This window comes from Triticum aestivum, chromosome 7D (genome assembly GCF_018294505.1).
Source record: "Triticum aestivum cultivar Chinese Spring chromosome 7D, IWGSC CS RefSeq v2.1, whole genome shotgun sequence".
In the NCBI taxonomy this organism is placed as follows: Eukaryota; Viridiplantae; Streptophyta; class Magnoliopsida; order Poales; family Poaceae; genus Triticum; species Triticum aestivum.
The window spans coordinates 308,265,356-308,273,524 of NC_057814.1; positions in this window are offsets into that span (position 1 = coordinate 308,265,356).

The following is an 8,169-nucleotide window of genomic DNA, read 5'->3' on the forward strand; positions in this document are numbered from 1 at the left end:
GGTAGAGTTCATCTCCGCGAGAAGGTCTTGAAGGGGGTCCGCCCGTGAGGGGGTCTTGATGATATATCCCGCATGATCTTCTCCTAGATGGAGGTCTTGGCCTCCAATGGAGTAGTAGTCTCTCTCTGTCTCTCAAGCATAGAGTGGTACAAGGAGCAAAGCTCTCTATCAATGAGCTATCACTTTGCTAACCCTAACTAGGAGGAGGTGGAGGAGTATATATAGTCTAGGGCCACGAAGGGGTAAGTGAGGAGGGGATACATGGGCCTTTGGCCCGGTTAGGCACGCGCAGGTGCCAGGCGTCCGGGCTGGGGGCCGGATGTCTGGGGCTTTGGGACGAGCCGGATGTCCGGGGTCTCGGCCGGATGTTCGGGCTGAAGTGGAGGTTTAGTTGCTCTCTGGATACGTCGGTGCCGGATTTCCGGGGGAAGTGCCGGATGTCTGGGCTGTCGGGAGGTGCCGGATGTCCGGGGTTGACGCCGGATGTCCGGCGCCTGTAGCACTTCGGCTGCTGGGCTATGCTGTCGTTGACATCTCAAGGGGCCGGATGTTCGGCGCCTGTAGCACGGACGGTAACCTCGACGACATCATCTTTGCCTAGGGCTTCCACCATATCATCTTGGTATCATATCATCTCTTGTGTCACAAGATTGTTCTCGCATATACACAATTGCTATCTTGGTTTGTGCATTGTGCAAAAGTGGCCATATCAAAAGAAAAGAGAAGAATAAGCTTTTAAGCAAACAGAAAGAGAGAGCAATGAGCTTGTAAGCAATAGCCATAGCATCATACCACATTGCATAAGATTGTCATATCCGATCATCTTGGATCGTGTGAGGAACACCGGGAACCATACATACATAGTATACTTGGGTTAGAAAGTTTATCCATTTTGCATTGTATAGGTTGTGCACAAGTGTCGTATCCGCCTATTGAGCAATCGTGCTAGCGTCTCCCTTGAGTTGTGCAACACGAGCGTTTTCCGTGGACTCCACATTTTGTGCTCATTCCTTGCTTGCACGACCCCATTTATCTATCCGTGTGTGTGTTTCCGTGTGCCATTCATTGCTATTGGTCTACTTGTTTCACTTGCGAATTTGTGAATCTCTTTCAACATTATAGACTCTTGCTAACATTTTGCATCAAATTTTTGTGCCACTATCCTCACCAAGCTACTCCATGAGCTTTAGTTTGTAGGTGTGAGTGAACAAGTCCGGTACCAATTCCACTATTCTGTCATCTCACATTGAGTGAAACGGGATACATCCTCAACTTTGGGAAAAGGTAACTTGGTATTGTTTATATCATTTCCTACTCACCTCTACTCGAGTCTTGTGATGGATAGGCAAGGCATTTCACCCTCGGTCTACAACGACAACAACGAGTTCGATGCCAAGAACAACTCCAACGACGCCAAGATGAATGCTCAAATGGAGGATATCAAAGCCCTCATCAAGTCCTACAAGCGATCTTCCTCATCTTCGAGAAGACGCTCAAGAGCACATGCCTCCGAGCTACCATCTCCAGCAAGGTCACATCGGCATCGACACCATCACCACCAAGAACGTGAAGGTCAAGAGCTCAACACCAACAACCGCTCAACGACTTCACAATCTCCCTTGGCATCTTCGCCTACGGACATACGGCATCTTCGCCAACAAGCACCATAAAACTACGCTCAAGAGAAGCTCCACAAGCTCAAGTCCGCGACTTCCACGAGCTACTACGACCTCGACACCGACCATGAGATTCCTTTCTATAGGACTCAAGAACCCGAGGAGTATCTCGAGTGGGAGCGCCTAATGGACGACTACCTCAAGCTACATCAAGTTCCTCCCGAAGATCAAGTGAAGTGCGCCACAAGAAACTTCCACGACTATGCCTCGACATGGTGGCTTCACACACCTTCGGAGACCTACGACATGAGTTGGCCCAAGACGAAGAGAGCTTTGCGGCGAGAGTTCGTGCCTCCAACCTACACGGAACAACTTCTACCCCAATTGGAGAACACCACCCAAGGATCCAAGTCCATCGACGCGTACTTCAAGGAGATGAAGAATGCCTTGCGACGAGCCGGCGTGGACGACCCCATTTCGATGAAGTTCCACTTCATGATGGGATTACACAATGACATCTCCAAGACGATCTTCCTCGAGAACTACAAGTCCCTCGACGACAACTACATTGGTGCTCTCAAGGCGGAACAAGAACTCATGAAGGCCAAGGCTTCTCCACCCCAAGCACACTTCTCGAAGACCGAACTCAAAGACGACGATCATGAGGCTAGTACCACCTAGATGTCCAAGCCCGATGAGCTCCAAGACGATGCTCCCAAGTTCGACTTCACCGCCATCCCTCTCTGTGGCATTGATGATGCTGAGTCCTCCACGACTCTTTTTCAAGATGGTGCGGCGACGAGTACGACTACGGAGACCTTCAAGGACCAACCATTGGAGGCGAGCGACATGGTGACGAGCAAGGATGATGCTTCCATCTTAGAAGGCGGGAGTGATGATGTGCCATCTTCGGCCTTCATCCATGGCGACGATGACGAGAAGATCGAGCATGGTATTTCCCTTGGGTCATGGAGGAGAGTGATGATGTGCCATCTTCGGCCTTCATCCATGGTGACGACGATGAGATGGTTGAGTATTTCACTTCGACCACGGCGACGTATGATGACTTGAGTGACTTGTGCCACCATATTGAGAGTGAGAGTGACTTCACCACTAGCCCCATATACGATGTGTTGCCCCAATTCCCATGTGAGGAGAGCCACGACCCCCACCATTTGAGTGAGACGAGTGACTCCACCATATGTGAGTTTGAGTGCACCTACCTTGAGGGCGTGAGTGAGCCACCACATAGAGAGAGTGAGGCCACTATGATTTCTAATGACTTAACCTCTACCTCTGTTGTGTCTTCTCATTTGGTGCTAGGTCCCATATATGATGACGCGCCGATTCACGACGACTACGTCCTCCCTTTGGACAAGATGATGGCCATGGTGGAATATGATGCACCCCCACATGGTTCCATCAAGATGAAGATGACCACCTTGGTCTTTCCCACCTCACCTATACCACTTGAGTGGAATGAACAAGGTAACATAGGTGAAGGAGATGCTCTAGTCCCACTAGTGGACATTCTTGACATTGATTGCTTGCATGATGTTGATCCACCTATTTCCATGATTCATGCTAGTGCGACTTCCTCATGTGATGATTTCTTGCCCATTTACGATGAGTATGATGATTCTCATGTGGAGTCTATTAGTTGTGATGCCATGTTACATAGGATTTGTCGGGTGGTAGGTGCGACATATGCCAACGGGTGGCTTATCATTGTGGGAGCCAGTAAGACATCACCGGTGCCTGGAAATAGGATAAGGCGAAGACATGCACGCCGGCGAATCTTACCCAGGTTCGGGGCTCTCCGTGGAGATAACACCCCTAGTCCTGCTCTGCGGGGTCTCCACATGATCACTAGATCAACACGAGTAGCTACAAGTGGTCCTTGAGCTGTTTGGCTAGGGGAAGAAGAAGGGCAAGGCTAGCTCTCCTTTTCTCTCTATGTGGTGTGTAAAACTCTATGAGATCAACCCTTTGCATGGGCGTCCCGGGGGATTTATATAGGCCTACCCCCCAGGGGTACAATGGTAATCCGACTGTGCGCGGGTCCCAGCCGTCAGTGTCTGTGCTCGCCGGCTTCTCCGCTGGCCGTTGGGGCCCGCCGACTGGTGGGTCCCGCCGGCTGCCGGCCTCTTGGCCGACAGACCGGCCCCACTGCATGAGGGCCTTGTCGGCGGCTGGTTACTGTTGCTTCGCCCCTGATGACGAGGGCTTTGTCGAGGTAAGCGTGGCTACAGTACCGCCGCCTTGCGGGCTCTCACTGTAGCCTCATCTCATCTTGTCTTCTTAATGATGCACATGTTTCGAGGGAGGTAGGTAGCCGGTTATTGGGAGCCGGCTACGCCCCAGGCCGACTAGGGGAGGTCAGGCCGCCTTCGAGCGTCTCTCTGGCTAAAGGGGCCCACCGCCCGCGGGCCGTACTGGCGCCTGTCGTGGGTGACGTCGAGTTCAACTTGGCTACAGTGTCGCGCCGGACGAGGGATGGCTGACCCGTACGGCGCCCTGTGGCCATGCATGTTCCGGGATTCAGGGGTAGTAGGCTGTACTCGGGCCACGCCCCGTCTTATCGCCGTTATGTGGGTGCAGCCCTGGTGGGTGCAGTCTTGGCCGGCTTCTGGGAGTCGGTCTTCTTCATGGCCGGCTTCTGGGAGTTGGTCCTCTTGGGGCCGGCTTCCTGGAGTCGGCCATCTCGTAGCTTTCTTTGGGAAGGTTTTTTAGGCCGGGTCGCCTTCTGGTAGTCGGCCTTGGGGATAGTCGGCCAGAGGAAGGCGGCCCCATTCTCTGGATGCTTGAAGGCTCGATTGGCCTGATAATTTCTCGAAGAGCCAGGGGGAGTCGGTTAGGCTACCCGTGGCCATTTACTCGGACAGTAGTCCCCGAAGCTGGTTGGGCTTCGAGGCTGAGAGGAGGTCGAGAAGCTCGGTCAACTTCTTATCTTGACGAGCCAGCTGCTGGGAGTCGGCTTCGGTTGGGTGCGCCGTCTTGGCGAAACTTCTGAAGTCTGAAGGCGGGAGTCAGTTGGTGCGCGCCGGGCCGCGCGCCGGCCGCTCGCCGCCCGCGAACCACGTTGCATCCTCCGGCTGAAAAAAGCCTGCCAACCCACGCACGCGACAGGACGTCGCCGCAGGCCGGGGGCCCACCACTCCTACGCCTATGTAATGCCCACGATGCGGCTATATCTCCCACGTGTCGAGGCACGACTTAGAGGCATAACCGCATAGTGGTTTTGTCGCAAGAAGGGTCATCTTCACACAATCCCATGTAATGAACAAGAATGGGATAAAGAGTTGGCTTACAATCGCCACTTCACACAATACATAAATAAATATCATACATCATCCAAAATACAATCATATAGACCGACTACGGTCAAGATCCAGATGAAAATAAGACAACCCCAAATGCTAGATCCCCGATCGTCCCAACTGGGCTCCACTACTGATCATCAGGAAAAGACACATAGTAACGACCACGTTCCTCGTCGAACTCCCACTTGAGATCGACGCCATCATCTGCACTGGCATCGTCGGCACCTGCAACTGTTTTGGTAGAATCTGTGAGTCACGGGGACTCAGCAATCTCACACCCGCGAGATCAAGACTATTTAAGCTTGTAGGAAAGGATGGCGCAAAGAGGTGGAGCTGCAGCGGCAAAAGCATATATGGTGGCTAACTTGCGCAAATGAGAGCGAGAAGAGAAGCAACGGAACGGACGTCATCTAGCAATGACCAAGAAGTGATCCTGAACACCTACTTACGTCATGCATAACTCAGACCGTGTTCACTTCCCGGACTCCGCCGAGAAGAGACCATCACGGCTACACACGCAGTTGATGTATTTTAATTGGGTCAAGTGACAAGTTATCTACAACCGGACATTAACAAATTCCCATCTGCCTCATAACCACGGGCACGGCTTTCGAAAGATAATACCCTGCAGGGGTGTCCCAACTTAGCCCATCATAAGCTCTCACGGTCAACGAAGGATAAACCTTCTCTCGGAAAGACCCGATCAGTCTCGGAATCCCGGTTTACAAGACATCTCGACAATGGTAAAACAAGACCAGCAAAGCCGCCCGAATGTGCCGACAAATCCCGATAGGAGCTGCACATATCTCGTTCTCAGGGCACACCGGATTGTCCAAGCTTCCGATAGGCCAGCCCAGAGTTGCCCCTGGTGGCCACCGGCGACTGACAGTTTGGACCAATACTCAGAGGAGCACTGGCCCGGGGGTTTAAAATAAAGATGACCCTCGGGCTCGCGAAAACCCGGGGGAAAAGGCTTAGGCGGCAAATAGTAAAACCAAGGTTGGGCTTTGCTGGAGGAGTTTTATTCAAGGCGAACTGTCAAGGGGGTCCCATAAATCACCCGACCGTGTAAGGAACGCAAACTCAAGGAACATAATCCCGGTATAACAGTAACTAGGGCGGCAAGAGTGGAACAAAGCACCAGGCATAAGGCCGAGCCTTCCACCCTTTACCAAAATATATAGATGCATTAATTAAAATAAGAGATATTGTGATATCCCAACATATCCATGTTCCGACATGGAACAAACTTCAACTTCACCTGCAACTAGCAACGCTATAAGAAGGGCTGAGCAAAGGCGGTAACTTAGCCAATCAACGGTTTGCTAGGAAAGGATGGTTAGGGGCTGACATGGCTAAAATGGGAGACATGATATAGCAAGTGATAGGTAGCGAGCATGGCAATAGAGCGAACAACTAGCATAGCAAAGATAGAAGTGATTTCGAGGGGTGGTCATCTTGCCTGCAAGGTTCTCAGAGTTGTCGAAAGCTTGATCCTCATAAGCATACTCGACAGGTTCCTCGTTCACGAACTCGTCTCCCAGCTCTACCCAAGACAAGAACACAAACAAACGGAACCACAATCAACAACGAGAAATGCGCAAGCAACATGATGCAAAACATGTATGATATGCAAGATATGATATGCGATGCATATGCGTGCTCCGGAAGAAAAATGATGAACATGGCAGTAACTTGGCAAACCAAGCATGCCACTGGAAATATGAGATGATTTCAGTCGATATCGATATAAAGATCACCGGAATCGGATGCACGGTTTGCAAATGGCAAGCAAAACAAGAATGACACGAATCTGCGATTAACAGCAAGATAGCACTTAAAATACAACAAGTAACAATGCTACGTCACCCCAACATGGCAACAAAGCACATGGCAGTAATCTACAGGAGATGCTTGACAAAAGATGAACACTGAGCTTCGGCTAGTTCACAACATATCAAGCTCAAACAAGCATGGCAAAAGTGCAAAAGATTACAGGTTCACAGACTTGGTGAAAAACTGGACATGGCAGTAAACAGCATCAGGTAGCAATGTTCAGAGCACACGAAATCAACATGCTACAGGAACTTAACATAGCAAAACAAGGCATGGAAGTGTTCTACTAAATGCACATGACAAAAGACCCTTCCTGACCATAAGCCAAAAAGACCAGAAGATATGATGGCAAGCATGTAAACATAGCAAGTTTCGTTATCAGGTTTCAGACTTGGCAGAAAACAGAGCATGGCAGAAATATTAATATGTAGGCCTCTTTGTGAGCTTGATGCACTCACTACAGAGCAATTCATGACAAACTAAGCATACCTACAGCACGATAGCATGTTTATGAAGCTATCCATGGCAAGAACAATTGCATAGAATGTATGGATCAACTACAATAGGCTTGGCAAGATTGCAAATCATGTTAAGAATCTGCCAGTAATATTTTATAGCAAAGGTAGACCAAGATTGGGTCATGCTATGGCACTCCATAATTGCAAACAATTGCAGGAATGTATCAATTACAACTATAGCTACAAGACATCCTTACTGAACATCTCCAAAATATGCATGGATCTCTCCGTAGCATCAAGTTTACATGGCAACAAAATTACAGCATACAAGGACTTGGAGAAATCACCAAGTCCCTGAAATCAGAAATATTACGGGGCCTAGTTTGCATGCTTGTGCTAGTCACCATAGAGATCACAAAAATATATGGACTACACCACTGGAAATATGGCATGGCATAATTCAAAACACATGTAGAGCTCATGCTCAAAAGATGCACAGATTTAATGACACAAAAATGACAAATCTCCAAGTTCTGATAAGAACCAGAGAATAACAGCAACTAGCTCTCTTCCAACAGAGATTTGGGCATCAAGATGACCTCTAATGAACTTGGTGCAATTGAACAAAATGAAGAGCATCATGAAACGAACAATCTGACATATTACACGCGCGAATCGGAGCTACAAGCACGGAGTTATAGCTATACGAACAGAGGCACATGCTGGAATAATTTCAACACTTAGAGAAAATTAGGGGCGAGGAAAAGTCAACGGGCTGACGTACAGATCGAGATCTCGCGAGCTCCTCGAGCTCGGGCCGGCGACCGAAGGAAGAGGACGGCGGCGCGGGGAAGAAGAGGCGCGGGGAGGCGCCGGCGGAGGGAGGCCGGAGGAAGGAGGGGCGGCCGCGGCGGCGAGGCGGCGGGGTCGCGCCGG